Here is a 17,101-nt window from a genome sequence, read left to right on the forward strand (position 1 = left end):
AGAGTTACAGGATTTGACATTTTGCAAGGGCAGAAAACTGTAAAAGGCCCGTTCTACTCTGTCCACGTAGATGTATGTGACCCACAAGCCTCCTCAGGGGGTGGAATGATGGTCCAGTTGATGGAGGAGGGGCTCCGGGTGAGTTGTACACAGATCACCTCAGTCCTGGCGAACTAAAGCCAGCGAGGAACTCAGAGGCCAGTGGTCCAAGTGGCTGTCTGATGTAGAATGGGGTGGGGGGCGGTCTAAATTGGGCCAGTTGTAACTCATCTATGTTTTTGGGCCATAACCAGACCCTTCCGTGAGGGGAGAAGAGGCATTTACTTATCATCCAAAATGAAAATATTGGAGCCACCAATGTCGAATTAGAGTTTGCATCGGGGATTTACCCTAGAGTAATTTTTAAAGATTTTAAAATGTTTATTTATTTTTGAGAGAGAGAAAAACATGCAAGCCAGGGAGGGGCAGAAAGAGGGGAACAGAGGATCCTAGACGGGGAGCCTGATGCTGGGCTTGAACTCCCGAGCCATGAGACCATGACCTGAGCTGAAGTCAGACACTCAACCAACTGAGCCACCCAGGCGCCCTTACCCTAGAGTATTTTTCTTGTCTGTACTCAGGGGCCTGCTTGGCGAAGAAGTGGGGAATTTACTGGGAAGATGGAGAAACACTCCACCTCACACTTTCCCATAGAGCATCTGGGAGGCGCGGCGGGACAGGTGTCCTTGTTTCGTTTGTTAACAGTCAGTTGCCAGCTTTGGGTAGGTATGTCCAGGTGTCCTCTGTGGCTCACAGAGACACCCTGGCCCCCCGGTGACAGCATTGGGTGTGTGACTCCTTCCACTGCAACCCCCTTCTTCCATTGATGGCCTTCAGGTTTTCCAACTGAGAGGTGCCCATCCTTGGACCACATTCAGAGGGTTCTCTTGAAGTCCTTTTCAACTGGCCTGACAGGAAAGAACACAGTGCTCCCCTTTGGGGGTTGGGGACCCAACACCCCAACGCTTCCCTCAAAGGTATTCTCACCCCCAGCCTCCTTCCCCATGACTCTTGCCCTCAGGTGGGAGGTGGGCTCAGGGAGTCAGACCATCCCTTTGCAAGTCCCGAGCAGATCCACTGGCTGTCCAAGGGAAGGCTGTGGAGGCGGGAGATCAGTACCTGTGTCCTTCATGCCCCAGAGGCTGGAATGGCACCATTGCACACAGTGTTCCCCGGCTCGCCACCGTCAGACCCACCTGAAGGTTTATTTCATTTGCTGCGTCTGTGGGTGCCTCTCCAGTCTGACTTTGGTATAACTATAGTGGTTTTTTTGTTTTTTTTTTTTTTTAAATTTTTTTTTTTCAACGTTTTTTATTTATTTTTGGGACAGAGAGAGACAGAGCATGAACAGGGGAGGGGCAGAGAGAGAGGGAGACACAGAATCGGAAACAGGCTCCAGGCTCCGAGCCATCAGCCCAGAGCCTGACGCGGGGCTCGAACTCACAGACTGCGAGATCGTGACCTGGCTGAAGTCGGATGCTTAACCGACTGTGCCACCCAGGCGCCCCAACTATAGTGTTTTCCTGCTGAAAGGAGCCTTGCCTTCTTGTGTGGGAAGGACACTGGAATGCTCCCCTGGGATGTTCCCACAGGAACCCAGCCCCCTGCCCCTGGACTGGTCACTGACAACACCTTCTGCTCATCCTTCCTCTGCTTGCAGCCTGAGTTCCAGGATCCAGCCAGATCCACCAGCAGGGAGATCATCACGATGTACCCTTTAAATACCTCACAAATTTATTTGTCAGTTATACATCAGCAAAGTTAGAAGAAAGAAGAAGAAATGAATGAATCAGTACATGGGATATGTGGAATGCTCATGGGATCCTCCCTCCCCGTAGCTGGCCTCCTTACCATCACATGGCAGGCAGGACTCTATGTCTCCCACAGACATGAAGAAATGTCTTCTGTGTCCCAAGGAGCAGCACCCAAGCCAGGCCAGAGTCCACTGCCTGCCCAGGATGGACACCTTCCTGGTCTTTGACGAGCCCCTGGGGTTGATGCTGACCTCAGTGATGCTCACGTTGGCCAGCCTGACCATGTTATTCCTAGTGATGTCCCTGAGGCGTCGGGACATGCCCGTGATCAGGGCCAACGACAGGGCTCTCAGCTGCATGCTTCTCACCTCCCTAACTCTGCCCCTCTGCCCCTTGCTCTTCCTCAGCCGTCCCACCCCTGCCACCTTCCTTCTCCACCAGACAACCTTTGCTGTCATGTTCACCATGGCCATTTCTCCATCTTGGCCAGACTGTGGTCCTGGCCTTCAGAGTCACCGGGCCTGGCAACAGGGCTTCAGGTGTACTGTGCCTCCACCCGGGTTGTCCTCATCACCTGATGATGCTAGTATTTCTCTGTGGGGTCCGGCTGGGCAACTTCCTACCGTTCCCTGACAGGGACAGCCTCAGAGTCCAGCCACGTTGCCAGGGTGCACTGTGCTGACAGCTCAGAGCCTGGAGCCTGCTTCGGATCTGTGTCTCCCATTCCCTCTGCCCCTCCCCCCTCTCAAAAATAAATAAACATTAAAAAAAATATGCTGGACGTATGGATAGTCATTGACTATTCTCTTTGTAGGTATTGTTGAAAATCTTCACAAATGAAAAGGTTTGAGGGGCGCCTGGCTGGCTCGGTCAGAAAAGCATGTAATTCCTGATCTTGGGGTCATGTGTTCAAGTCCCACATTAGCTGTAGAGTTTACTTTAAACAAACAAACTTAAAAAAATAAAAATAAAGTTGGAAAAGGCCCATGATACAATAACAACAACAATATTAAAGGTGGTAACATGTTGGTGAGGAAGTTAAAATCCACATCCACTATTGGTGGATATGTGAAATGGTGCGGCTACTTTGGAAAACAGTCTTGCATTTCTCCAGAAAGTTAAATGTAGAATGACCATATGACCTGCTAAATTCCACTCTTAGATAGATAGACAAGGGAAGTGAAAATATATGTCCACGTGAAAACTTGTGCACAAATGTTAAGAGCAACGAAAAAGTGGAGACAACTCGAATTCCCTTCAGCTGATGAATGGATAAACAAAATGTGCCATATCTATGCAGTGGAATGGTATTTGGCCATAAAAGGAATGAACTACTGAAAGTACAACATGGATGAGCTTTGAAATGTCCAAAATAGGGAAATTCATAGAGACAGATAGTTAGTGGTTGCTAGGGCTGGGCTAAAAAGGCTTAAAAAGGGCAGCGTTTCTTTTTGGGGTGAAGATAAAGTCTAACATCAATTTTGATGGTTGCACAAATATGTGGATATACTGAAAACCACTGAATTCTACACTGCAAATGGTGAATTGTATCATTTGTGAATGAAAGCTCAATAAAGTTGTTACCCAAAAACAAAAAAAGAGAATACATTACAAAATGTGGCCCTTCATTATACCCTGATCTTTAAAAAAAATATCAAATTATTTTAAAAAGTGGGGGGGGGGGGTGTCTGTGTGGCTCAGTTGCTTAAACGTCTGCCTTCAGCTCCGGTCATGAAGCCCGCTCTGGATTCTGTGTCTCCCTCTCTCTCTCTCTGCCCCTCTCCCACTCGTGCTCTCTTGCTCTCTCAAAAATAAACATTTTCTTTAAGTGGAGATAATTTTAAGTTGTAATGCTTAATATTCAGTAGAACTTTTTAGAAAGGTAAACCTTTTTTGAAAGTTTTTTTTAACGTTTATTTTTGAGAGAGTGAGTGAGACAGCGCCGGCGGGTAGGGGGGAGAGGCAGAGGAGACAAGGAGACGGAGCATCAGAAGCAGGCGCTGCACTGACAGCAGAGAGGCTGATGTGAGGCTGGACTCACCAACCATGACATCATGACTTGAGCTGAAGTCAGAGGCTTAACTGAGCCACCCGGCTGCCCCCAAATTATTTTTTTTCTAAAAAATTGATAATGGAATTACGGTTATGTTAGAAAATTGTCCTTGTTTTTGCAATTACATATCGTAGTTAAAATAGGATACCAAAACACTGGGATTCCTTTTCAAATGACACAGAATGGCAATGTGGCTGGGGTTAGTGGGTGGGGACTACCCCTGGGTTGATGGTCACTGAGGCCACATGATGGTTGTCTGCTTTTCCGTATGTCCGAAATTCTCCATAAAGTAGAGGTTTTGAAAATTCCTTAAAGAACCAGCAAGAATTGAATAGAGAACGTGTGTTTGTGAATCGGTCCTATGCGGAAAATTGGCTGCTATGTGAAAAGTATGTGGAAAACATCTTCCACCAAGCACTAGGCCGGGACTCAGAGCTCCTCGAGATGCCCACATTTGGAGTGCAAGAAATGCTCACCTCAACCTCACACGCACCCGAGGGAGGTGAGGGCAGCTTTACAAAGGAAGGTGACTCAGGGCTATGTCTGCACCTGCCTTCCTAAACCCAGGTTTCGCTCTCAGAATTTTGACAATTCCGGTTGTCGGTATAGGAGAGTTTCTCCACATCTTAGTTCTCCGGACGGAGAACAAAACGACCCACTCAAAGTTGTCTAATGTTGCGCTATTGTCAAGAAAACATAAACGTTGTGAAAATCTCGATTATGACACCAGAGGGATTTAGCGGAGACCACACATCACATTGGATGGAGGAATGAGAGATGCCTGCCTTCACCCGATGAACAGAAACATCGAGACATGGACATAACATTGGAACGCGTGTCTCTGTCTCACACAAAAAGCACATCGAAACACTGATTTTGACTTCGTGCCTACGTAGGTGTGTTCGTGAAGCCTGCATCTTCGACAGCCGGTGCTGAAATCGAGCTGCTGCGGTGCCTCCCGAACTCGCGCCGCCGCAGGGCCTTCTGGGAGGTGTAGTACGAGACCCTGGGTGTCCACCCCTGCCACCTGGTGGGCGAAGCTGGAGTACCTACAATTCCCTATAACTTAGAACTCTTCCCGAGGCTTCCCAGCCTCTCAGGAACCGCCGACTGCGCGCTTCTGGAGATCAGGAGTCTGGACAACGGTAGCTTCTGGAAATTATAGTGAGAGAAACCCGTTTCACTGCAGCCGAGGCCTGACCCGTGAGCCTGGACTACAAGTCCAGGGAGGGCCCGATCCGCAGCCCGGGCCCGATCCGCAGCCCAGGCCCGGTCGTGCACGTCCATTGGGTGGATACCGCACCGCCGCGCCTTCTGGGAAACGTAGTCTGACTCTCTGGGCTCTCGGTTGTACTGACTGCTGGACAGAGCTGGGATCCGGCCGTAAGACTACAACTCCCAGAATACACTTGCGGCGGCGTTCCGACGCTCCGGAGTCCTCGGCCTCAGCGCGGGGCTTTCTTGTCCTGCTAGTTCCGCTTTGCGTCCTGCGCCGCCGTCGGGCGGTGAGGCTGCGGTGGGCGCCGGTACCCGGTGTGCTCCGCTGTGTGTGGCCGTCCCGGGCGGTCTGGTCAGAGCCCCAGTCCCGGTCTGGCTCCAGGTCTGCGGACGAGCCATCTCGGCGTGTCCGCCTGGACTCCTTCCCGCCACAGGGGGGGCGGTGCCGGCTCGTCCGCTTCGGGGCTGGGCTGGGGTGTCCGTCCCGAGAGCGGAGGGCGGTGCGAGGAGCGGGTGGGGCTGCAGGTGACTCCGTGAGGACCTCGGAGTCGGCCGAGGCGATGGCCGCAGGGATCATGACAGCCCGACCCCCGGTGAGTGGCCGCTCGCCCTCCCTCCCCGGGCTGGGCCTGGACTCTGCGCCCAAGGGTTGCGTGGGAGTCTGTGCCCTCGCTTGTCAGCCTTGGGTCGTCGTCCCCGCTCTTCCTTCTCAGCCGTCTTGCGGGCGGAGGAACGTGGAAAACCTCAGTAATCCTGCAGTCCTCACGTGTATCCCTGAAATCCTGTAACCTTTGAAGACCTAAACAAAACCTCCCAGCAAGAAAATTCCAGACCCACGTTCCAGACAGCTTCAGCTACCACCCATTTAAGGAACAAACAGTTCCCGTCTTTCCATCATCTGGAATGATTTGTCTAAAAGAGGGAACATCTCTCAATTTGTTTTTAATGAAGCCAATGTAACTATGATTCTAAGACTTGTAAACTCTGAGCTCAGGCTCCTCATTTGAAAAAACAAAAAACAGACCCCAGGAACTGGGAAGTGCTTCCTGAGACTTGTGGGGATTAAGAAAATTTCTATTATTGCTTTCATAAGTACAGCGCCCAGAGCGGAGAGAGAACCCTTGGCAAATGGTTAACATAATCAGCAGTATTAACGTTATCATTTTTATATACCTGGTGGTATAAAAAAGGGAGGGGACAAGAAAGGGAATCCTAAAGAGGTCTGTACATTTGGTCTTACAGAAGATCACTAGTCGATCAATAAATGTGTGGGATAAGTAGGGGGTAAACATCTCAGTGTTATGCTGGCTCGCCTCTGAAATGGCTGATGCAGACCCCTGATGCCCACAGGAAGGCTCGGGTGTATCATCCCTGAAAGCCAGAACCCTTTCAGGACATCTCCCCGTACACCTGGCCGCATCCTCACATTCCCATGTAGCCCCTCCCCGCTCTTCTGGGAACTTTGCAAGAATAAGGATCTTGACTCAGCAGACACGTGGGTGACATTTCAGGAGCAGATAACCTTGGATGATGTGGTGGTGGACTTCACCCAGGAGGAGTGGGGGCTGCTGGGCCCTGCCCTGAGGACCCTGTCCCACAGTGTGATGCTGGGGACTTTAAGGCACCTGGTTGCCGTGGGTGAGGCTGTTCCCACGTCAACTTGTATTTGCTTGGGGTCTTGGCAGAGTGGGTTTGACATAGCTGGGAGTGTGGGGTCACTGGAGTGTTTCTCTACATCAGACCTCCCAGCTTGAGTCACCTGGCTGGCTCAGTTCATAAAACACGCGACTCCTGATCTCTGGGTCGTGAGTGCAAGCCTCACCTTAGGCATAGAACTTGCTTAAAATAATAAAATAAAATGTTCTTACAAGTAAAATTTATATTAAAAAAAAAAAACCAAACAAAACCTCACAGCTTGATCACTCATTTGGACAGGACCTTGGACCCCAAAGCCAGATACCGTTGCCCACCTAGAATTCAGAATAGAGCCACGGATGATGGACAGAGGGCTCTCCCAAGATTCCTGCCTAGGTGAGATGGTGAAAGGATCTTTGCAGTCAGTTTTTATTTATACGTTTCTTCATATCTTCCTTTTCTAGTGGTTTTCATTACCTGTGGCATTTCCATAACTCCATCTGGATTATTTTCCTGTTGTTTGAAGAGCCCCCTTCATCATTTCCTTCAGAGTGACAAAATTCTCTCACTTTGTGTTTGCCTGAAAAGGCCTTTGTTTCATTTATTTCATTTTGGAAAGATACTTTAGGCAGAGAATTTTTAGCTTGTCAGGATTTCTTTCCCCCCTCAGCACTTTAAAGACACCATACGGTTGTCTGGTTGTCTTCCGGACTCCATGATTTCTGTTGAGAAGTCAACCTCCATCTTATTGTTACTTTGAAGACAATGGATATTTTTTATTTTTATTTTTTTGCTAATGATACCTTTAGAATGCACAAATCTTAAATATACAATTGGAGAATTTTGATAAATGTGTGCTTATATGTAATTCTCACCCAAATGGAGCTTGAGGACATTTTCATTACCTCACAGAGTTCCTTTGTTACCTCTTTCCACTTAAGAAAGGCAAACGCTGTTGAGACTTTTTTTCTAACATAGGTTCTTTTTGTCTTTTCTACAACTTCATATAAAGAGAATCATACATTATTACTTTTGTGTAAGGCTTATCCTCAGATTTTTGAGATTCATACATGATATATGCATTATTATTTCATTTTTTACTTTTTACTATTTAGGATATTTTATTTTTTAAGTTTATTTATTTATTTTGAGAGAGAGGAAAGTAAGCAAGCAGGGGAGGGGCAGAGAGAGAGAGAGAGAGAGAGAGAATCCCAAGCAGGCTGTGTGCTCTGAGTGTGGAGCCTGATGTGAGGCTCAGACCCACAAACTATGAGATCATGGCCTGAGCCAAAATCAAGAGTTGGACATTTTTATTTTATTTTATTTTTTAACGTTTATTTTTGAGACAGAGAGAGACAGAGCATGAACAGGGGAGGGGCAGAGAGAGAGGGAGACACAACCTGAAACAGGCTCCAGGCTCTGAGCTGTCAGCACAGAGCCTGACGCGGGGCTCGAACTCACAGACTGTGAGATCATGACCTGAGCTGAAGTCGGACGCTTAACCGACTGAGCCACCCAGGCGCCCCAAGAGTTGGACATTTAACTGACTAAGCCACTCAGGTGCCCCACAGGTATTTTGCTTTTTGAACGAATTGTAATTCTCTTGATATCCATTGATATCCATTCTCTTGATAATAAACATTTGGATTGTCTCTAGGGCTATTATGAATAATGCTGCTGTGAACATTCTTGTGTAGTGCTTATAGCAGACCTATGTTTTCATTTCTCTTGGGTTAATCTAGGAGTGGAATTGTTGGGTGATAGATTAGCAAGGTCTGATTTTATTATTTTTTTCTCTTATTGTTAGGTTTGTATTTGTTAACATCCTAAGAAAGCTTTATGCCAAGATTACAAAGATACTTTCCTGTTTTCTTCTGGTACTTTTATACTTTTTGCTTTTACATTAAGACCTATGATCCATCTTGGGATGCCTGGGTGGCTCAGTCGGTTAAGTGTCTGACTTCGGCTCAGGTCATGATCGCACGGTTTGTGGGTTCCAGCCCCGCATTGGGCTCTGTGCTGACAGCTCGGAGCCTGGAGTCTGCTTCCAATTCTGTGTCTCCTTTTCTCTCTGCCCCTCCCCCACTTGTGCCCTGTTTCTCTCTATCAAAAATAAATAAATGTAAAAAAAAAAAAAAAAAAAAAAAAAAATATATATATATATATATATATATATATATATATATATATATATATATATATAGAAGACCTATGATCCGGGGCACCTGGGTGGTGCAGTCGGTTAAGCGTCCGACTTCAGCCAGGTCACTATCTCGCGGTCTGTGAGTTCGAGCCCCGCGTCAGGCTCTGGGCTGATGGCTCGGAGCCTGGAGCCTGTTTCCGATTCTGTGTCTCCCTCTCTCTCTGCCCCTCCCCCGTTCATGCTCTGTCTCTCTCTGTCCCAAAAATAAATAAAAAATGTTGGAAAAAAAAAAAAAAAGAAGACCTATGATCCATCTTGAGTTAATTTTTATGTAAGTGTGAGGTAGTAGACAAGGCACTCATTATGGTTATGTAGTTCCAGCACCATTTAAAGAAAAAACTTTCCTTCGTGGTATTGTACTGTAGCCTTTGTTGAAAATCAACTGAATGTGTATGTATGGGTCTGTTTCTCTGCTCTCTTCTCTTCCATTGATCCATTGTTCCTGCTCTGTGCCAGCATCGTACATCTTAATTATCGTACTTCACAGTGAATCTTGAAATGAGGTGGTGACCACCATCCTCTAACTTTATTGTTTGTAATTGTCTTGGCTATTCAGGTCTTTCGCACTTTCGTATAAATTTTATTTTAATTATTATTTTTTCTTTTTTCATATAAATTTTAGAATCAGTTTGTCAGTTGGAAATTGTCAAGCTTTTTCATTTCACAACATTTCTACTTGCCTTACATCTATAGATCATTTTGGAAGAATTTATGTCTAACATGTTGAGCCTTCTAATTCTGTGATCATGGTGTATTTATTTGGGTACTTCTCTCAGTAATATTTTGCACTTGTTAAGTATATGGGTCATGCACATCTTTTATTAAATTTATTCCTAGAAACTTAATATTTTTCATTCTGTTGTAAATATGTCTAATTTTATTTTCTAAATATTGCTAGTATATATAAGTATAATTTATACTTTTTTAATGTTTATTTATTTATTTTGAGAGAGAACGGGGGAGGGGCAGACAGGGAGAGAGAAAATCTCAGGCAGGCTCTGTGCTAACAGCACAGATGCAGGGCGTGATCTCACGGTGAGATCATGACCTGAGCGATATTAAGAGTCAGACGCCTAACCAACTGAGCTACCCAGGTGCCCTAATGTAATTTATTCTTTAATTGACACTCTATCCTGTGTGAAATTGCTAAAATCACTAAATTAATTTATCTGTCAGTTTCCTTGGATGTCTTATATAATCATGTCATCTTCAAGTAAAGATTTATTTCTTCCTTTTCAGACTTTATGCTTTTTCTTTTCTATTAAGTTTATTTATTTTGAGAGAGAGTGATTGAGAGGGGGGGAGAGAGAGAATCCCAAGCAGGCTCTGTGTTGTCAGTTTAGAGCGTGATGTGAGACTCAAACTCCTGAACCGTGAGATCATGACCTGAGCCAAAATCAAGAGGTGGATGCCTAACCAGCTGAGCCACCCTGGCGCCCCAATGCTTTCTTCCTTTCTAATGTTTGCATTTATAGTTACACATTTCCCTTTAAGCCTTATCTTAACTGCATTCTGCACATTTTCACATGTTTCATTTCCATTATTGTTCAGTTCATTGTTATTTTTGTTTTCCAAATGTTTTGATCTGAATGGTAATGAAAATACAACATATGAAAGTGATTTCTTTGATTTGTGAAGTACATCGTTTAATTTCCAAGTATGAGGGGATTTCTGTTATTGATGTCTAGATTATTTCCATTGTGGTTCAAGAACATATTCTGCATGAGTTCAGTCCTTTTAAATTTATTGAGAATGTTTTTATGATACAGCGTGTAGTCTGTTTTGGTGAATGCATATTCTGCTACTGTTGGGCATGGTGTCTGATAAAGTTGCACACACTTTGTTTCTATGGACTGTCGTGTCTGCTTGTTCTTTCAGCTGCTCAGAGGAGAGTGTTAAATCTCCAACTGTGACTGTGTTTGTTAATATATGTGTTAATGTTTCTTAATCATTTTTTTTCATGTGTTTTAAAGCTGTGTTACTGAGTTTAATGACATGTTAGATTATTGTGTGTTCCTGGTTCCTATTCTACATACCGTCTCATCACTGTGAAATGCCCTTCTTTTCCTCTGGTAATACTTCTTGTTTTGAAATCCACTAGTTGATTTTAATGTAGCCAAATAGCTTTCTTATACTGCAGTCAATATACAGCTTTATATGGCTTTTTCTGTACCTTTACTTTCAGGTTATCTGTTGAAATGTTAAAGTGGGTTTCTTGGAAACAGCATTTAATTTGGTCTTGTTTGTAACCCACTTCAGCAAGCTTATTCTTTTTTTTTTTCTTTTTTTTTTTTTTTAACGTTTATTTATTATTGAAAGACAGAGTCAGAGTGTGAGCAGGGGAGGGGCAGAGGGAGAGGGAGACACAGAATCTGAAACAGGCTCCAGGCTCTGAGGTGTCAGCACAGAGCCCGACGCAGGGCTCGAACTCACAGACTGTGAGATCATGACCTGAGCTGAAGTTGGACGTTCAACCGACTGAGCCACCCAGGCGCCCCAGCAAGCTTATTCTTTAAGACTGTTCAGTAAATTTGTATTTAGTGTATAATTACTGATATGCTTGGGTTTTATATTCTGCTTCATCTGGTCTTTGTTCCTTTGTTTTCCCATTCAGGCTTCTTTTGCCTTAATTTGGTATTATTTGCTATTCCATTTTGTCTCCTTGTTTTTTCCTTTTTAGCATTATGTCTTTTTAATCTTAATCTTAAGTCTTATTTGCCTTATGGTTAAAATACACATCTTAACGTATCATATACTATCTGGAATTAATATTATGCCACTCAGTGTACAGTGTAACAACTCACATTAATATAATCACAACTTTCTCTGTTGTCATATATTTTGCTTCCACATATTATATAAACCTCACTGAGCATCATTGTTATTCTTTTTTCTACAGTCAACAGCCTTTTAAAGGAATTTAAAGTAATTTTGTACAATATTTTTTCCCAATTAATTCGTTTTTGGGTTGCTTTTAATTCCTTTCTACAGATTCAGGCTTCTACCTCTGATTATTTCCGTTCAGTTTAAAGAACACGCTGTACCCATAGGGAGCTTTCACATAAAGTCTGTCATCACGTTAAAGTCTTGGCTCCTCCTGGACTGTCCTCTTCTGCCACTCTGGCCTGGATGAGCCTCCCACTTGTGTTTCAGTTCTCTCTGAAAGGCAGGTGCATTTCACCAACTGGTCTTTGGAGAGCACACCTCTTTACAGGGAAAAATGAATGACATCGGAGAGCATTGATGGTTTGGTTCTTACATCTCCAGGTATGGCACTTAAAACCAGACTGTCTCTGCCTTTCACTCTTTTTGGTAAGCCACTAATAGGTGTACAATAAAAAGTTAGATTTTAAAAGTGGGAATTTAGTTTTCATGTATATCTTTCCCCCAGGGACTGCCATTTAGCATGGTTTTACTAGCTATATTTTTAACATTGAAGTATGTAATGATGTGCCGGGAAGTTTGATGTCAGATGTTAAACTCAGGATGTTCTCTACAGATTGTTGCTCTTGAACAGTGAACATCCAGGATGGTACCTTTGATCAGTCTAGATAAACTCTCTGCCGTTACCTCTTCAAATGTTTCCTCTGCTGTGATCTCTCCTGCAACTCCGGCTACACATTAGTCTGTCAGGCGTGTTCTGTTTTTATTTTATTTTATTTTATTTTATTTTATTTTATTATTTTATTTTATTTTATTTTATTTTATTTATTAAGTTTGAGAGCAAGTGAGAGAGAGCAGGGGAGATGGGCAGAAGGAGAGAGAATCTTTTTTTAAAATGTTTATTTTTGAGAGAGCACCCAAGTGGAGGAGGGGTAGAGAGAGAGAAGACACAGAAATCTGAAGCAGGCTCCAGGCTCTGAGCAGTCAGCACAGAGCCCAACATGGGGCTTAAACTCACGAACCATGAGATCATTTCCTGGGCCAAAGTCAATCACTTAACTGACCGAGCCACCCACATGCTAAGAGAGAGAGAGAGTCAGTCAGTCTTAGGTAGGCTCCATGGTCAGTGTGGAGCCCAAGGTAGGGCTTGATCCCGTGACCCTGGCGGCATGACCTGAGTCGAAATCAAGAGTCAGATGCTCATCCAGCTGAGCCACCCAGGCGCCCCAGGTGTTCTATTTTTAAATTCTTTTTTCTCCCTTTGTATCATCATAAAATTTCCAATAACCTGCCTTTCAATTGACGGATTCTTTCTTTTCCTGTGTCCAGTTTGTTAAGTCCATTAATGGTTTATTTCAGATGCTATGTTTTTATTTAGTTCCAGAATAGAATTTTCATTTGGTTCTTTTTTCAGGTTTTCCATGAAATTCTGTGTTATGTTTATAATAGGTTGTTGTTGTTGTTTTCCCCGGTCAGTGTGAGGGAAACTTTACTGAGGCCCCAGGGCCATGGGGCTCGGGCAGGAAGCCACATTGCAGGCAAAGGAAGAGCAGGTGGAGGGGCTTTATTGACCTTCTGGGGGTGCGGGTGGTGGTTGTGGTTGCACGTCTGGCGGGAGCACAACGCTCGCTGTGCTTGTATTTCCGGGAGAGCTGGTAGAGGGAGGGCTGGGTGATGCCGTCTCCAGGCCAAGCGCCAAGTGCAGGACTCTTCCTGGATATTGTATCTGAGAGAGTGCAGCCATCCTCCAGCTGTTTGCCTCTGAGTACAGATGCTGCTGCTCGTGTGGGATGCCTTCATTGTCTTGGCTTCAACATTCTCGACGGTGTCACTGGGCTCGACCTCAAGGGTGGTGGTCTTGATTTTCAGGGTCTCCACAGAGATTTGCATCTGTGCATCTGCTGCCCAGCTGCCGAGTTGAAGAGAAAACTAAAACCGTCATTTTTAAATCTTTTCCTACTACTTCTAATGTTTGGTATGTCTGCTTCTGTTGACTTTTCTATGGACTTTTTTCTTTTCTTTTAAAACTTTTTTTGATGTTTATTTATTTTTGAGACAGAGACAGAGCATGAGTAGGGGACGGGCAGAGAGAGAGAGGGAGACACAGAATCCAAAGCAGGTTCCAGGCTCTGAGCTGTCAACACAGGGCTTGAACTCACAAACCAGGAGATCATGACCTGAGCTGAAGTGGAATGCTTAACCAACTGAGCCACCCAGGTGCCCCTCTATTGACTTTTTTCTTGGTCATGAGTCACATTTCCCTGATTCTTTACATGTATAGTCAATTTTTGTGTCCTAGGTGCTGCAGACAGTGCATTGGAGAGACTACGGATTGTTGCCTTCTAGCAAGAGTATGGGTTTTGTTCTGGTGGGCAGTTAAATTACTTCACATCATGCTAATCCTGATGAGGCTTGGTTTAAGGATTTATCGACGGAGTGTAACTTTGGTTTTGCTTTAGTACTTGGATGTAGTCCTTATCCTTAGGGCCTGGTGTTCCCTTCTAAGACGTAGCTTTCTCAGGTCTCCCCTGAGCGCCTAGGGTGCTTACTGGGTCACAGCTGCAATGCCCACCAACACCGGGTAACTTCTGGAGCCTCTGCTCAGCCCCCAGCAGCTGTTCTATGGCAGGCGTTAGCCTTCTGTGCATTTGCAGTTGAGGTCCAGTCAAGGGCTCCAGGAGAAACCCTCTGCACGTTTCTGGACCCCTCTTTGGTCTGTGTGATGGTGCAAAACCCTCCTCACATTCAATTCTATAGCCTTTTCCCCATCGTCAGAAACATAAGGCCCACCCACCTGATGGGAGTCAGGCTGCTGGGGAGCATGATTGAGTACCCTGTCTGACCACCTCACAGACATGTCACAGGCATCCCCAGTGCTCCAGGTGTGTCCCCTCTGCCTGGTGTGCTGACCACTCTTTTTGTTTATCTGCCTGCCTGTGGAGTCCTCTTGTCCTCTGTGTACATTTTGGGCACTGGTCACAGTGTGAACAGGACAGACAAGGTCCCCATCACTGTGGAGACCAAAGCCTCTAGCGTATGGTGTCTGGGGAGGGACAGACAAGAAAGAACAAAAAGAACAAGGTGATGTTGACCAGTGTGAAACAGTGGTGTGAGGCAAATAAAACAGGACAGTGAGCTGGAAGGTGAGGAGCCCATGTGGGCTGGGAGGTTGGGAAGGGTCTCTCAGAGGAAGTGACCTGGGAGTTGAGAGCCGAATGATGAGGAGGGAAGGGTTGCTGACACCTAAGACTTTGGAGACCAAAGGAAGGCCTTCAAGGAGAGAGGAACTGCGTGTTAATGATGGACATGGTCATGCCCAGGGAGAATGAAAGGAACCCAGAATGAGTAGGAACGAGGATAACTGAGGCAGTCTGACCGGCTTCTGGGTGCGTTGGACAGCTTGTGCAAAAGAGGTATTCTCTTGGTGTCGTGAAACTGCTTTGTTTGGAAGATTCATTTGGTATCGATTACAAGCAGAAGGGATGTTAAGTGGGGAGATGGATCAGAATTCCAAGAGGTCCAAGCATTAACGGAGGGTGGCTGTCCCAAACATCTTATCTTTATGAATGGCTGCCTGTTCCATGGCCTGTCCCCTAATGGCATCCCCTCTGCCTGTTGTGCTACTCACTCTTTTCATTGGTCAGTCTTCCTGGGGGTTCTTTTTGTTCTGTTTATACCTTTTATGGTTCCTCTTCTCAAAGTTTAGTTCGTGTTTTATTTTTATTTAAAAAAGTTTTTTTTAATGTTTATTTTTGAGAGAGGGAGAGAGACAGAATGAGAGTGAGGGAGAGGCAGAGAGAGGAGACACAGAATCTGTATCAGGCTCCAGGCTCTGAGCTGTCAGCACAAAGCCCGATTTGGGGCTTGAACCCACAAACTGCGAGATCATTACCTGAGCCGAAGTCAGATGCTTAACTGACTGAGCCACCCAGGTGCCCCATAGTTGGTATTTTAAAGCATCTACCCTTGCTGTGCCCATCCTGCTGCTTTTATCTTGACATTCTCACTCTAGCAGTTTTCTTCCAAGCACTCAAATTGTTTTTAATTTCCTTCCAGAGTAGAAAAAGAGACCTAAAAGCCAAGAGTCACCACCAACAGAGGCCTTTTCTGGTAAAGAGTTACCAAGCAGCAGAGTGAACCTGACAAGATCCACAGTGGGTGATTGCTGGCCTTCTACCTGAGCAGACAGTCGGGAGTCTAGGGATGAGCCAGAGAAGCAGAAGATGCATGATGGCCGCTTGGGGTCAATGGAACGTGAACAAGGGCAAGTAGTGACCCAGGATGGGGACTGGGGAAATGCTGAACTTGTGGAAAAATGCAGCTTCAATTCAGACTTTCTTTCTGCACAGAAATTTCTTGTCAAAGAATATTTCCGTCAAATTGACTCAGTTCAAAGCTTCCAGCATAATTTTGTTTTAAAAAATTATCAGGAAATCTTGGTAGTGAAGAAAGCTTATAAAGGCAATACACGTGGAAAAGCCTTAGGAAATCTGTATAAATTGAGCATGGTAAATATACCAACCAGAGCATATACCTTTCTACACATGAGATTATTAATGTAGGAAATAAACCCTATGGCTTTAAAGAAAGTGGAGATTTTTTTACCCATAGCTCATGCTTCTCTCACTTCGTGAGAACTCATACTAAGGAGAAACCCTATGAATGTAATGCATGTGGGAAAGCCTTTAAGAAACTTTCATCTCTTTCTTACCATCTGAGAAATCACCATAGAGAGAAAGCCTATGAATGTAATGAATGTGGGAAGTCTTTCTGGAAGAGACTTCACCTCATTTTGCACCAGAGAACTCACACTGGTGAGAAACCTCATGAATGTAATAAATGTGAGAAGTCTTTTAGCCATAATTCTTACCATAATGTACACCAGAGAATTTATACTGGAGAGAAACCCTATAAATGTGATGAATGTAGAAAATCCTTCAGTGGAAGGTCTAATCTTAATGTGCATAAGAGAACACATACTGGAGAAAAACCCTATAAATGTGATGAATGTGGAAAAGCCTTCAGTCACAGCTCTCACCTTAAAGTTCACAAGAGAATCTATACTGGTGAGAAACCATATAAATGTAATGAATGTGGGAAAAACTTTCAGTTTTCATTTATCCTTCACTCAGTGTAAGAGAACACACACTGGAAAGAAACCATATAAATGTCATCAGTGTGTGAGAGCTTTCCGTCAAGGTTCTAACTTTATTGGGCACCAAAGAACTCATGCCAGAGGAAAAACACTACGTATTTCATTTTAATATATAAAAATTGTACACATACATTTATTATTTTAAAAAAATTTTTTTAATG

General features: G+C 44.7%; 2 long non-coding RNA genes across 2 annotated transcripts; both read left to right on the top strand.

Annotated features, from left to right (window-relative positions):
* The first annotated feature begins 200 nt into the window (after positions 1-200).
* LOC144614584 (uncharacterized) lies at positions 201-2,530 on the top strand. The gene is made up of 3 exons (XR_013552427.2): positions 201-761; positions 877-1,016; positions 1,700-2,530. It is a non-coding gene; the product is annotated as an uncharacterized LOC144614584 (long non-coding RNA).
* Positions 2,531-4,619: 2,089 nt separating this feature from the next.
* LOC132691280 (uncharacterized) lies at positions 4,620-16,377 on the top strand. Its single transcript, XR_013552425.2, has 3 exons — positions 4,620-5,657; positions 7,000-7,095; positions 15,842-16,377. It is a non-coding gene; the product is annotated as an uncharacterized LOC132691280 (long non-coding RNA).
* The last annotated feature ends 724 nt before the right edge of the window (positions 16,378-17,101 follow it).

The sequence above is a fragment of the Panthera onca genome, chromosome E2 (genome assembly GCF_046562875.1).
Source record: "Panthera onca isolate mPanOnc1 chromosome E2, mPanOnc1 haplotype 2, whole genome shotgun sequence".
NCBI classification, from domain to species: domain Eukaryota; kingdom Metazoa; phylum Chordata; class Mammalia; order Carnivora; family Felidae; genus Panthera; species Panthera onca.